A 15,621-nucleotide genomic window follows, 5' to 3' on the forward strand; every position below is an offset into this window, starting at 1 on the left:
TCTCTACAAAATTTTGTTGGGTTAATGTTGACACAAACGTCCAAGATCGATATAAAAAAATCGATTTAATCGAACAGTGCTTGACCATAGAGACATCTATTGGAAAACGGCGAAAGCAAAGTTGTAGGCCTAATAACATTATTAATAAACGTATGATTATAACTCTTCTAGCTTGAACCTTTTATTAAGATGGAATTTGAAAATAAGTATTTTCATGCTTTCTGATAAAGATATGTTAATATGTCTCAAAATTGGAAGTTTTTGAAGTTTCTGATATTAGTGTTGTTTTTATTGAACTTCTATAACTCAAGGCCTTCTGAAATCCCATATCCTTCTTTCGAAACTGCATTTCTATGTACGAACTATTTATTGGAGTTTAATCAATGTTTGAAGGAACACTAAATCATAGCTTGTACAAACAATACTGGTTATGTGACTATAGATTTTCTATATTTAACTTCTTATGAATTTATTGACCACCAGGGGCGAACGCAGGTTTAACAGGTTTGAATGGTCCTGTGCGGAATTAAAAATAATTGTCGCTGGATAATAATCTATATATATAAAAATGAAAACCTTTTTCCATTGTCACGACATATCATTAAAACGGTTGACCGATTTGGCTGATTCTTTTTGTGTGTATTCCAGGGGGTTTAAGAATGGTTCTTACGGAGAGAAAATTTTAGAAAACTTGCCTGAAAATGTCTAAAATTCACACTTTTCTAATCTCCCATACAAACAATTTGTTATAGGTATTCATTTTTATATGGAGTATATTATAGATTCCAGTTCAAATTGAATAGGTACGCATACATAAGATAGGTCAGCTATACAAAATAAAGTAGTGCATCAAATTTACACTAAGGCGGTACGAAGTTCGCCGGGTCTGCTAGTGTAAAATAAAAAAAACATTAGTCACTAACGGCGTTGCCGTTTTGATACAATTGTATCTTCTAAATTTTGTGATTTGATACTTTTTTGTTCACAAACGGCCTATTTTGATACTTTTCTGCTGATACATAGAATTTAATTTTTGGAAACTATGAAAATGTTAAACTAAAAACAAACCTATTGTATCTGGATAGTATTAAAAAGTTGTGGGAATGAAGGCCAATTAAAAAACCCAGAAAAATATAAACTGGACTTTGCCTTATAACTCTGTGGCTGCTGAACTGGATTTTTTTAGATTTAAGGGGAATTGTGAGTCGAAAATGGACTTCTTTTGAAAATTAGTTCTGAACTGAAAAGTCACCAATAAGGTTTCTACTATTTTTTTTTAGAGTTTATTGTTAATCATAATACAGGAAAAATTTGAAAAATTTTTATTATGACTTTCAGTTTTCGTTCCATGAGCAAACTATTGTGAAACAAATTTAAATTTATAAAAATTATGCTATTTGCAAAAAAAGACTTGAGTGTCTTAACTTAACCGCTGATGTAGAAGATCCCGATGATTTCGTTGCTGAATTTAGAATGTGGAAAAGGTTAAAAATCTTTTCTTCAGATTATATTTTCTAACTAAAATTTTGAATATATTTTCAGGAACTGGTTAAATCAAACAAAGAGATCCAAAACTTTTTTAGACGCGTTGAATTGTTGCGATGGAAAAATTTTCAAAACAGTGCATCGTTTTTTAAAGATTGGAGCAACAATCCCTATATCTGTCGCTTCAAGTGAACGCTCGTTTTCCTCACTTCGCAGGCTTAAAACATATTTAAGAAATAAAACTGGAGAAGCACGCCTGAACGGAATGGCTCTCTTGAATATCCATAGAGATATAGACGTGAAGGAGGAAGAGATTTTAAATTTTATGGCCCAAATTAAAAGAAGATTAGACTTCAATTTCTGAATAAAATAATGAAACATTGTCTTTTTACCTAAACCCCCCTCCCCCCAAATTTTTTTCCTGCGTTCGCCACTGTTGACCACAGATGTTTTCTAGAGCGAGATCCAAATTCGTTCAGGTTTCTTGTGAGGTTCTTCAAAAATTTAAATGATTTAAATAAAAATTTAAAATATAAATAATGTTGGCATTTTGTTAATATGACATACACATGACAGTCCGGTTAGTACAAAAAAATTATGAATTAATGAAATTAAGTGAAATATAAATGAAATTTAAATCCATCATGGAGTGTCACCAAATTGATTTAAAATTTTAAATCGAAATTAAGTTGCTGTCAGAGATCTAGGTAAAAAATAGAGAATTCAAATACACGAAAAAACAGGAAATAGCATCACGGCAAACAATTTTCACGCGCCAGCGCGCACACGAGTTGCGCACAAACGCACGCCTCAACAGCCACTCCCCCCACCACCGAACCCGCTTAAGTAGAGCATATTCATAATGCCAGCGCTGCTGCTGCTGATGTTTGGCGTGTCTGCAGTTGAAATGGAATTGGCGCTGGGTGATTAGTATGCAAGGCACACATATATAGATATATGTATAATAGTATATCTACATACATACATCCATTTCGTTCTCACAAATATCATTTAAAAGCAAACCCGCATTCCTCTCTTCCAGCAGCATGACAGCTATAGAGCTTCGTACATTCGAAAGCTACCAGCAAATAGAGTTTATTTATTTTTTTCATTTCATTCTACTTCTTAGCGTTAGCATTGTAGTGCTTTAGCCAAAAAAAAAGAAAATAAAAGAATTTCACTGCTTTGCATTTCTTTTTAATTCCTGATGCTTTCGAAGCGTAATGGAAAAGAGCTAACGAATGCTTATTAATTAAATTTCAAAACCCAACCGAAATGGACGTGTGAAAAGGCGAACTGCCAAAGGAAGAAAAGCAGGCGAAATGGGGAAAAATGAGCAACAACAAAAACTTGAAAAAAAGAAATAAATAAAAAATCTTAAAAAAATGAACTAAAAGTTCCACATCAAGTGGCATTGCAAAGCTAATGCTGTTTCCTCAAGTATGCTAACTGCCCGCTGCTCCAAGTACCTTTTCCACTCATAAGCACAGCGAAATCTCTGCGAGCGGATGCTAAGCACGCGCCAGAGCAACGCAAATAAAATGCAAAGACCAAATGGTAACCAATTAAAAGCAAAAAATAAATCCGAAATTAAAAAGAAATGTGTATTTGAAAAGTGCTTCCAGCATACGCCAAGCGTTTCCTCCTTTCATTTTGAAATTTCACAACAAATAACATGCAAACATTTTTCTCACCTTCGAGAGGTGGTATATTTGTTTTCCCTTTTTGTTGGTGTGAGCGTAGCATCATTTAGGTATTCATATAATTGGTGATTTACAGTTTTTTTGCTTTCACTTTTGTAGTAGTACTAGGGTAGCTTGAGAAGCCAGTGAATTTAGAAAAAAGCTTGCTAGTGATTTCATCGACATCTGACGTGTTCTTTGGGATCTCATATTTGATCATAAACAGATTCTGAGCTTTCTGGGGTACTAACTATTTCAGTGTGGTTTACAGAGGTTATAAAATATTCATAATAGTTCAAAAGGTCTTTCGTGTTTTTAGATAAAAAAATCCTTGAATAATCTTTCTCCGAGAAAATCCCTTATCTTCCAAAGAATTTATCATATTCATATATATACTAAGTCAATTCCAACCTCCAATTGGAAAAAAAATAGAACCTGATAGTCTAGTGGTGTTCGAAATTTTTCGTCCTTCTGCTTCATTCCTAAAATCACTGCTTCAGAATGGTCTTACTAAGCTTGCTCCATCTCGAGGTTTTTAACCATGGAAACGGTCGCTGGGTGAGGGTAGGAATATAGGTATTTGGGAGGGACAAAAAATCTGGTGCGTGGTTCTCACTGGTTTCAGTTTCAAGTTAGGGCGGAATTGGAACACTTTTTAACTGAAGTCACTGTTGATTATTTCAAACTGTCTGAATTTTAGCATAAATTCATTTCATTTCCTCTAACCTTTATTAAAATTTCAGCACTGTTGCTCTGGAGTTTATATTAGCTTATTTTTTAAAATTCCGTACTCATCAATCCACCCTCGTTACATTGTGTCGCTCATGGTTTGCATAAATTAAGCTCCTTAATTAGTTTCTTAATTGGTTTTCAACATTTCGCTCGGTGAATATGGCAAAAATCAATTGAAATCATTTAATTGGTGAAGTGACAAAAATGTGTCTTCAATTTTAATTAATTTTCATGCAAATTTCGTGGAGAAAAGCGATTTGAATTGATTACTGTGAAATAATATGCTCAATATGCATAATGAAGCTACAGTTAAGTCGAAAGGGGGAATCATTTTCCAATTTGAGCATTTATTATTGTAAGAGGTGTGTGCATGCCAATTAAGTTTACCGACGATTGAAGGACCTCTACCCTTTGTTAGGATAAAACTTTGGACGTTATATTGAAAATTTATTTAAAATTGAACGTTATATTTGGAAGACTATGGCGTGAGGAAGTTCTAGGTTTGTCTCATCTACATCTACAAGGAAATGCTTACGAACATATTTTCAATCAATTTTCTATTTTCCTCTCCCTTCAATCCTGTCTTGAACTCCTTTGACCTCGAAAGCTCACTGACTTTAATCTATTTAACAATATGTAGGCTACTTGTCCTCCTGTGGTGACTACCATGATCTCAAATTACCCAAAATATTAATAATCCTTAAAGTATTTAACTCCAGAAAATGTAAACAAATATTTGACAAGGCCAATGAACTTTGACAGAGGTTTGCTTAAATTTTAGTCGAGGTCAATGACCTTTTACCACGATATGTTTACATTTTCGTCGAGGTCAGTGACCTTTTGACGTGTGATCAGGTTTGTTAACATTTCATGTAGTAACGCGTGATCAGGTTTGCCTACATTTTGGAGGGTCACATGTGCTCGGTTGGTGTTTCAGTGTTGGAGAGTATTTTAACATTTGGGGCGTCAATGACGTTTGTTCATATTTTTAGGGACGTAGGAGATAATATTTATTAATATTTTGGAGGTTTTGTTTACAATTTGAAGGTGGCATGTACTAGGGTTTCTTACGTTTTGAAGGTTTACAGTGTAGTACAGAGTCCTCTTTGTCGAATATATATAGACGTTCATGTGCGATATATAATTTCCTTATTTTCCAAAGCTATGTATGCCTTCTATTCAATTTAATATATTTTAAGTCAATATAACCTTTATATTTCGAACGAGCAAACACATTTTGCTCCAGATTTTAATTTCCAATCTCCGTTCACTACAATTTGCATATTATTTTTCAAGCGATTTCCCTTTTAGGCTGCCTTTTATGCGGAAGTTCATATCTAACTATACAACTATGTATATATGATTTGATATCACCATATTCTAAAATTGTGTGCAAATTCTGTGCTATTTGCATTTCCTTCCATCACCCCTTATTGAGTGATTTCTGGCTTTTTAATAATATTCCACTCGAATTTGTCAACAAAGCCAATAGAAAATTCCGACATTTCGTCACCGCCACCGCTGTTGAAAATCAAATTTTAATAATTCATGCGCGCCACAGCGAGGCTGCAAGAGCGGTATCGCCGCATGCCGACGGGGCGTATGAGTGATGTGCGAGCATGCAATAAAGATTGCCAACAAAAATCAAAGCAAACAAAATGAATGTATAAATAAGTGAATGTGTGGCGAACCGACAACCAGCAGAGGGGGCAGAGCAGAGCGGTTTACATACCAATAGTTGACACACAAACCATAGCGGCAAATGTGTACGAGCCGATGATGCAACGCAATGAATGTTTGATCATGTGAATGAGGCAACAATTGAATAAATTACAATTGCAAAGCAATAAAAATGGCAACAACTCAAATTACAATTTCAATGCAAATAAAAATACAATATACTTGTATTTGCCAAAACCAATATACTCGATTATAAATCAATGTCATTTGTCATTGTGTGTTGACACAACTCAACATATTTAATTTTTATCACAGACAAATAGTGGACATATGAAAAGCGTAAAACGATTGAATGAAAGTAAATAAATAAATGGTTTTCGAAAAGTTCGAACAAATATTTAAAAACTTTCCGGATATGAGTTCGTTCGTTAGGGGCCATGAGGTCAACAGGCTGGAAGGATTTTGTGTATGTTTTTGTTTGCATTGATGAATAGGGGCAGATACTAATATACTTATAGATTAAAACCAGAATTCCTTCTCCCTTAGATCAGGGCTTATTTTATATACGTTAATTTTTGCTTCCTATGAGAGACTTCGAGTTAATCCTTCATCATGTCAACACGGAAAAAACTGATAATTTTATTTCGTTATTTGATTTGAAGGCATTTTTAGGAAGGAGGTTTTCCTCAATTCGTTTTTTTTATTGAAGAGGTTTTTCTGGTAAGGTTGGGTTCCTGGGTGAGATCTAAATCCATCTGAATACCTAAATGGTTTTTCACGCACGCATAACGCATACATGTCCACCCTTGTGTTTGTCAGTAAATACTTCAATTCTATATCCACACGGTTCATAAATAGCGTCAGCGCCATCTAGCGTATTTAATTTTTTCGGTTCATTCATATAAGGCATCGATGTACATTGAATCATTTTGTATACAGTAAGATAGCAAAAATAAATTAGGATCTTCCCACCTGTTCTTTGATGTATTGGCCTTGGTGTATTTTATAACGAACTATTGTTAAGAAAAAGGTGCTGCATTTAGTCAGAGTGATTCGTCATATTGAAGTCAGCATTGAATTCGATATAAAAACTTCTTACAAGTCCATTACAGTTTCGCGAAAGAAGTCGAACAAACAAGAATGTATCCTAGGGACATTAGTGGTGACTTTTTCATGATCTATAGAGCGCGTGGGCTTCAACAAGTCATCACAGAAGTTGCGTTAGCTTATTGATATTGACAAAATTAGCAGCGAAGGTTGCCTGGTCTTTTCTACATTCCAATAGCATATGAAATGCAGTTCTAAAATAGAACCTCAGGACGTTTAGGTTTTAATCTTGTATTTTTTTCAATTGGCTAGGTCAGATCAGGGGGTAGATCTCCGCAAATACTGAGAGTCTCCTTTAGACAGCTTCGACTGTCCTTTGCGGCACCCAAATACTCCTAACGGAAATCCTTATGATTCCCCATGTCCTCCCTGATTCGACTAAGCGCTTGCACTCTATTACAAAGTTCTTAAGTCTCCTAAAGTCGATTCCAGTCACTTCGCTGGGTTCGCGGAAGTTGTGCCTACCGTGGTGTTTTAACCTTAGTCTGGATAATGGAGGTGGTGGTGCTTGTGTTTAAGTTAAGACCAAACGTTCCGGTAGAAGCGTTATCAAAATTTTAAAAATACTATTTAGAGTAAGAATTATTTGAAGTGAACCATTTGTTTATATGACCTCTTCTTCGTCACACTAATCCCGAATTTTTATTAGGAACTTGTCTTCGTTTGGGGTTGTAGATTAAAATTGTATGTGTAAGAAAGTATTTCAAACTTTGAGAAATTTTCTAATATGTTCTAACAAATACACAAATCTAGGAAACTGGTTTAGCCCTTCATAATCAAGTCTTTTGCACTGCTTAAAATATTAAAAAAGTTTTATGTGTGTATTTGTACATTGCTTAGAATAGATAAAAATGAAAAATTACACTAATATTAAAGTTGAGTCATCAGTTTTTATTGACCTACGGCTATTTTGGCGGAACTTTAATACAGCTTGTACAAATTGCGAACATTTACTGCTTTCCCCATTAGACCTCCAACCGCTTTGGAAATCATACTGCGGGCAAATTGTTTTAATTTCTTACAACAGCTGCCACTTGGCTTTGTGAAGCCAGCAATTTTGTGTAAAATGCCTACATCCGCTGGCTTCAAACGACAAGCTTTATAAATGTGGCAGACTTTAGTGCGCAACAACAACAAAAAAGGGGAGAGACATTTTATCTCCGCTCGTATCGACAGCGTGGCAGCTAACTTTGTGAAAGAGAAGCTCACCACCGCAAACGCTACGGTGTAATGTCGTACGAATAAGGCTATGGGGCTATCAGCATTTTGTTGTTGTTCTTATTTTTTTATTTTCTCCTTGCAGTCGTTAAGTGTTTCCTAACCACATTTCTATACTTGGCAGAAATGTTCCGCAAGCTTCTAGTGTCCTTGCTTCTTCCACCTTTTTCCAAGCAAATCAGCCATTGACACTATTTCGTTTCGTTTACATAACACGAAGACGTCTTACGTCTCACGTCTTCTGCGTAAAGTGTTTGTCATGCTGTTTGCAGCTGGCACTTTGTCGCTCCACATTGCATTGCTGGCGGCATGTGACTAAGCAAGTGTAAGTGAAGGCAGCGCAATCGACGGCAACAAGACGTTGAGTTCCACACGGTGTCTCTAGCATTTATCGCTTGTCATCTGTCATGAGTATGATTTTGCTTTGGCAGCGGATGTTGAACGTGTTCAGCAGCGAGATCTTGTTCAAGTCGACTCAAGTATCGCGAGTCAATAAAATGTGTATGATGCCACCCGGATTGTCGGCTATCGAATCCCAAAGTTTTTTTTATATCAGAAAATACATTCTGAGTAACAAAGCTGCCGATATAGGATACGTATTTTATTAGAAAAAATGGTTAACCAGGTCTTCGCTTGTTAGATACCCCAGCTTGTTCCAGCTATCGAATCCCAAAGTTCGCAAGTTCTGATGTCTCTACCTGTCGCCTGAGAATATAATATGTTTTCTACGAAATTACTGTTGAAGGTACTCTCTTGATGCGAAATCAACCTTAGGAGATTTCTAAAATACACAAATATAATACGTAACGTCCGAAGAGACCAACGAGACATTCATTCTTTGAGCGTAAGCACCGTCAATCTCGAATAGAAATTCGAGTAACCTCGATAGCAAGGAACGAGTTCTTAAATTAACTCTAATACCTCTTTTCATAAATTTTCACCTGGTCCTTCCAAAACTGCGCCTGATGCCAATAGAGCTTCGGTCTCATTTCGTTCTCAGTCAAAGGTAGTTATCTCGGCAAGATAACCGCGGAGTAACTATTTTCTAGAATGCTCTTCATCTAGTCTATACTCGTGACGAGACTCAGTCCAAAATAAGGTTTGGGCTTTTCAGTGGGTGATAAAACTCCTCAGACTTGATTTTTAATAACACTGTGACAGGGTATCTAGAACAGTGAATATTTTTAAGACTGAAGACCATTGAGAACCAGCAAAATATAGAGCGCGAAGATTTGTTTAGGGAACTGTAGTGGACTTCCACAAGAAATGGGACTTCCTGGTTCTTTAATTATAAGCGAAGCTAAGTCATGAGAATACTGCTTTGATAGATCGTCTTCAGTATGATCTCTTTTCATGCAGAATACTCTCTTATCTGATCTTAATAAAAAACCTTCGCTCAGCTTTTAATGTGAGTCCATTAGAGAACTATTTATTTATAGTAAGTCTAATAAGATGTGTACCTACTCTTGTTTTTTCTCGAGAAACTCCTTTACGGTCTACAGAAAAATCAGCTCATACTTAATCTGTAGTAGTACAGAGTTGGTGGCTTGAGTTAAGATCTCAAAAAGCACATGGGACTTCACAATCACCTTTCATTCATGTCAGAGTTAGCTTTCAATACACTTCACTAATACTGTCCGATCTGGCAACCTCAATCAGTGCCATTTATTGCCGAGGGCGTCACAATAACGGCCTAACTAGAAGTTATAAGCCTATTGCACACAGCTATTTCAAGCGCGAAACCGCCAACAACAGCAGCAATAACCACACTTTTACTAACTTCAATCAAATGATGGCAGGCTGTTGCGCGGCAGCGGTATCAGCAGGCGCGGCGGATGAGCAAAGTGTGCACATAAATAAAAATTTGCGACATGAAATATAAATACTGACTTTTAACCATGTCGGCGGCCAACAAAACGCCAGCGGGTCAGCTCAGCTCGAGCAGCAACACGTACATCAGAATACACAAACACAGACACAGTTTCAAGCATGCTTGGCAACAACATGGCTGCTAAATTGTAAAACATTTCCGAGATATTTTGTTTTGCTGCAGTTGTTGTTGTTGTTGCTGTTGTATTTAGTATGCCATCATTGGCGTTGTTAACGCGTTGTATTTACATGCCGCGGCGGTAACAAGCCGCCGTTTGTCGTTCGGCGGCATAATTGAGTGCCTCAGGTCATCAACGAACAGGCTGAAATGTTGTCACAACAAGAACACAAATGCAACAAAAATACTGATAATAACAACAACATGTATACTAAGGCCTCTAAAAAGCTAGTGTATTGGTGGCTAGCCGCCAGAAAACATCAAAATTTATTTACATAACGACTGATGAGTGCGGAAGTGTGGGCCCGAGATAGGCTGTGTGGGTGTTGGTGTTGGTGGCGCACGGCAAGTAATGTTTGCTATTTGATATTTGAGTGGATGCGCTGAATTGTTGTAATTTGCTGTAATATAAGCTAAACACGCTCTAAGCCATTATCCCATCCTGGCACACCTTGGCTTTCCGCAGTGAAATTATAGTCGACAGGCTTAAAAAGCTCTTTGCGCTTATTTAGCCCACAACACACAGGTAATACATAGTGGGCGCTATACAAAAGAGAAAAGCAAAAAGCATTTCGTTGTTATGCAACCCCGTTGGCCCATTGGCATTTAGACAGCATTCAGTAATATATTTGTATAGAAGCCAACAAGCATTATAACCCATTCTCATCGGTTAGCTTTGCCATTTTTCACGCGACCTGGTAACTTAATTAAGCAGCACTGATGCATGAAAAGAATCGGCCACGAAAATTGCCAATTACATATTTTAAAGGTGCAAAAAAAAAATTATAATTAATACTGAAAGGGCCAGTGTACAGTGGTCCAGGTGTGGAAAACTTTTAACAAAATTCTTTGTTTTTTGCTTTATTAATTTAAAAGGTATGAAAATCAATTTAAAATTATTAATTGTAAAGCTTTGGGACATGAGGAGCCACCATCTAGTTCAGATATCAATGGTTTTCTAGGGTCATTTATCCAAAATGAAACTCGTGAAAATATTCGTTTTCTAATTTTCCATTCAAGAAAAAAAGAGTCTGTGCCGCGGTGTGTCCCGTGATTATGACTGTGAGCTTTATACACTTTTCCTATTCATATTTGTCAGGTTTCTACTTTTTTGACCGGACCTGCTTGGTTACAGATGTGGCATACCTTACCTCGGGCATATTCTCGAACCAAACCCGCAGGACCTAAAGGGATTTTAGTCGCCTTTTACGACAGGCATACCTTACCTCGGGCATATTCTCGATCCAAACCCGCAGGACCTAAAGGGATTTTAGTCGCCTTTTACGACAGGCATACCTTACCTTGGGCATATTCTCGACCCAAACCCGCAGGGCCACCTCGTTGGTTACAATAGTACATGTATCAAAGCTACTCCAGTTGTATTTGACTATTACATTAATAATTCGATAGGTCTAATGAACTTTATATAAGATCCGCTTCAAATGCTGTAAAAGATGCTCTAGTCTTGACCATAGATGCTTCATTCAATAAACTCTTAATGAAACTTAGTTGGGACTAAATCTCTCCCGGGGTCTTATTAGGCTATCGACACACTTAAGAGTATTTTCTATAGAGAGCCTAAACGATATCAGTGTCTTATTTCTCAACTAGTGCACCGAACAAATATTATAATTTAGGTATAAAAATTCGTTTAAGTATCAGTCTTACCCATGAGCTACTTTGCTGCTGGGAACAGGAGCTAAGCCTGAGTAGGTATTCATACAAATAAATATCTCCCAAATTCGTTCTGAAATACAAATAGATAAAAAAAATTGGTCTCCGTAAAGTTTTTAGTTTAATATTGTGTTATCAACACTAGAAGGAATTATTCGAACTCAGTTCTTCATTTCACTATTTTCCAGTTCAGTACAAAGATTTTCGGAACAATTATTGTCTTCTATACAGGTACTTTTCGAAACCCACCTTCAGTGGAAACCCTAACCTCAAACGACTTTTTTGTATCAAATTTAAGTATAAATACAATTTTTTTCAATATATAGAAGATATATATTATAGAATTGCGGTTTAGACTATGGTATGGAACTTATCTAACTCGCATCATCATAATCCATAAAAAATCGTCGACTTACAGCGACTTCAAGATCGCGAGAAATGAAATTAAATTCTAATTTAGATCTATATAATAAGTTTCAAATAAAATATGTAGCTTTATCAGGAACATAGGTTTACATCTTTTATTAGATTTGCCTTCATATTTTGTTCCACTCTGCAGACAAAACGCATAAATAATAATATACAATATGCCACAAGCACTTCAGACCACAAATTGACATAGGTGAAGTGGGCGAAATCAGTGTGGCAACCATAGTAGAAAAATACTGCGAGTTCTCATAACTATATTTGTAGTCAATTAATTACGTTGTTTCGCGTGTTCTGCTATTATGTATTTTTAGATATGTATCCCTAACTACCAATTTGACTAAAAATACTCGCGTTAACTAACCCTTTTGGCCAATGCCCACTCATTGTATATGCATTCGTTTTGTTTTTGTTGTTACCTTAACGGCAAATTGCCAACAGCATTTTCTGCCGCGAAACCCATCTTAAAATCACACAATTTTCCGCTTGGATTACTTTGAGAGCAATTTCATTTCGCATCCATTTTTCGAGCATTTTGCCACTCTTAATTAATTCCGGCTTAATTTGTTAATGGCGAAATTTATGAATGCCATTTCATATTCGACGACGAGGTAAAATATTTTTCAGGTCAACAAAATTTGTCATTTCTTTTGATGAAATAATGGTTGGCGAGTAATCATTGTATTAAGAGTGGAAACTGTATATTTTTTGGTATTACTTCAACTACATGGCAGCGTACTCACCGCTTCTTTGATTATCCGAGAGCTTAAGCTAATAAAGAAATAAAAAATAGCAATCAGCTCATGAAACTTACCAACTTCTTATGAAAAGCAAAACCAAAAAATTTGTAACAATTGATCGATTGTCGAGTACCCGGCAGTGTGAAGGGTAAAAACTGGTTTTTCAATCAAAATTTTAATTTATTAATTAATTTGACTGTGTGGAATGGCTACTTAAGTTAATTGAAAAATAACAACTTGGTAACGCTAGTGATACTTTTGAAGTGTAAAATCGAGTAAAATACTAATGCATACGTAAATATACAAATAAACGAGTGAATGCACAATAATAAATATATTTACGGTTTAAATAAAAAAAAATAAAAAAATTTATTTCACACATTTGACATTTAACGCAATTAAAAGTGAATTAAAGCTTAATGCGAAATAGAGCGCAATAAGTGCCGCATGTGGCCATATGTGTAAATAACTGCATTTTTATTTGCATTTGTACATTAATTCAGCTACATTAAATGTTTAAATATTTATATATTAGGTCTACAACTTTGCTTCCGCCGTTTTTATACTCTCGCAACAAATGTTGCTACGAGAGTATTATAGTTTTGTTCACATAACGGTTGTTTGTAACACCCAAAACTAAACGAGTTAGATATAGGGTTATATATACCAAAGTGATCAGGGTGAAGAGTGGAGTTCAAATCCGCATGTCTGTCTGTCCGTCCGTCTGTGCAAGCTGTATCTTGAGTAAAAATTAAGATATCTTGATGAAACTTGGCACACTTATTTTTTTGCACCATAGGAAGGCTGCTTTCGAAAATGAAATGCAAAATCGGACCACTGCCACGCCCACAAAATGGCGAAAACCGAAAACACATAAAGTGCCATAACTAAGTCATAAATAAAGCTATGGAAATAAAATTCGGTATGAAGGATCGCACTATGAAGGGGCATATTTGGATGTAATTTTTTTGGGGAAGTGGGCGTGGCCCCACCCCCTACTAAGTTTTTTGTACATATCTCGCAAACCAATAGAGCTATATAAACCAAAATTTCTCCAGTCGTTTTTTTTAGCCACTTCCTACTACAGACCAAAAATGAAAGAAATCGGATAGTAACCACGCCCACCTCCCATACAAAAGTTAGGTTGAAAATTACTAAAAGTGGGTTAACTCACTAACGAAACACGTCAGAAACACTAAATTTCACATAAGAAATGGCAGATGAAAGCTGCACTCAGATTTTTTTACAAAATGGAAAATGGGCGTGGCGTCGCCCACTTATGGGTCAAAAACAATATCTCAGGAACTACTCTACCGATTTCTATGAAACTTGGTTTGTAATAGTTTCCTTACATCCCAATGATATGTTGTGAAAATAGGCCAAATCGCTTCGCAACCAGGCCTACTTCCTATATACCAGAACTTTGAAGACAATCTGAATCGTTTGCATTACAATATATAAAGTAAGCACTAGTGAAGATATCGGTGCAGAACTTTGCACAAAATACTATGTTAATAGTGTGGCAGCTCTATTTTAAAAATCGCCGAAATCGGACCATATGCTTTTAAGGCCCCATATATCGAACACGAGCACCTTGGTGCTTCTAACCTAATATTATGGTTTCCAACTTTCAATGGACTTTATACAGTATATATGACGAATATGTGGATCAAATTGTGTATTATATAATATAAATAAAGTTAAATAAATAAATTGCGAGAGTATAAAATGTTCGGTTACACCCGAACTTAGCCCTTCCTTACTTGTTTTTTTTTGTAAATTTAATGCTTTTTTTGTATAAAAACCAGGGACCGGAAATAAGAATTATTTTACAATTTTTAATAAAAAAAATCATACATAGAGGAATATCGTAGAAAAGTTTTGATTTCACCATCATGATTTTTAGGTGAACTATATGCGAAATATTGTATGATTTTTAAATTTTGATTTTTATATATTTAGATCAACAATAAAAGTTATTATTTAGATCAAAAATAAAAGTTATTTTTGATTTTTATATATTTAGATAAAAAATAAAAGTTATTTTTGATTTTTATTTTTTTAGATCAAAAAATAAGAATTATTTTTGATTTTTATATTTTTAAATCCATAATAAAAATCAATTCAAAATTTGTGACATATAAAAATTGGAATGATGCAGCATATTGTAATACATACGGCATAACCAAATAAAAATAACTTTTATTTTTGATCTTAATATATAAAAATCAAAAATAACTCTTATTTTTTGATTTTTTTGATAAAAGTCATAAGAGTTACGGTCCCTGATAAAAACGGTTACAAATGTCGATGACCTTAGCGGGACTTTTCTTGGAATCAAAACAGAAAAACAAAATATCCCGCAAAAGTCGAGAATTTTTTTGGGTTAATGTTGACACAAATGTCCAAGATCGATATAAAACGATTTAATCGATTTAATCGACCAGTGCTTGACCCTAGAGACATCTATTGGAAAACGGCGGAAGTAAAGTTGTAGACCTAATAATTCAGCAAATATAGTCGCAATTGTGCCTCTTGGTGTAAGAGGTAAAAAGGCTATGCTCTCTTGATTTTATTTAGATAACATTTTTTTTTGGTTTTAAAAGTTACTTAAATAATACATACAGCGACAATTTTAAGAGAAATTTGGGCCATGTTAAAATGGAGACCACTAATTAATTTAGTAACAAGTAAGGAAGTGCTATGTTCGGATGTAACCGAACATTATATACTCTCTAAGATAACACACAATTTGACCCACACATTTGGCATAAAGTCCATTAGGAAACGAAAATCAGTATATACATAACTGGGTAATTCATGGACTGAT

At 35.3% G+C, this 15,621-nt stretch overlaps 1 long non-coding RNA gene across 2 annotated transcripts in view; it reads left to right on the plus strand.

Moving 5' to 3' along the window:
* The window catches only part of LOC114803616 (uncharacterized), a 299,076-nt gene that overhangs the window by 101,020 nt on the left and 182,435 nt on the right, over positions 1 to 15,621 (plus strand). The gene's annotated exons all lie outside the window — the stretch shown is intronic.

This window comes from Zeugodacus cucurbitae, chromosome 5 (assembly GCF_028554725.1).
Source record: "Zeugodacus cucurbitae isolate PBARC_wt_2022May chromosome 5, idZeuCucr1.2, whole genome shotgun sequence".
NCBI classification, from domain to species: Eukaryota; Metazoa; Arthropoda; class Insecta; order Diptera; family Tephritidae; genus Zeugodacus; species Zeugodacus cucurbitae.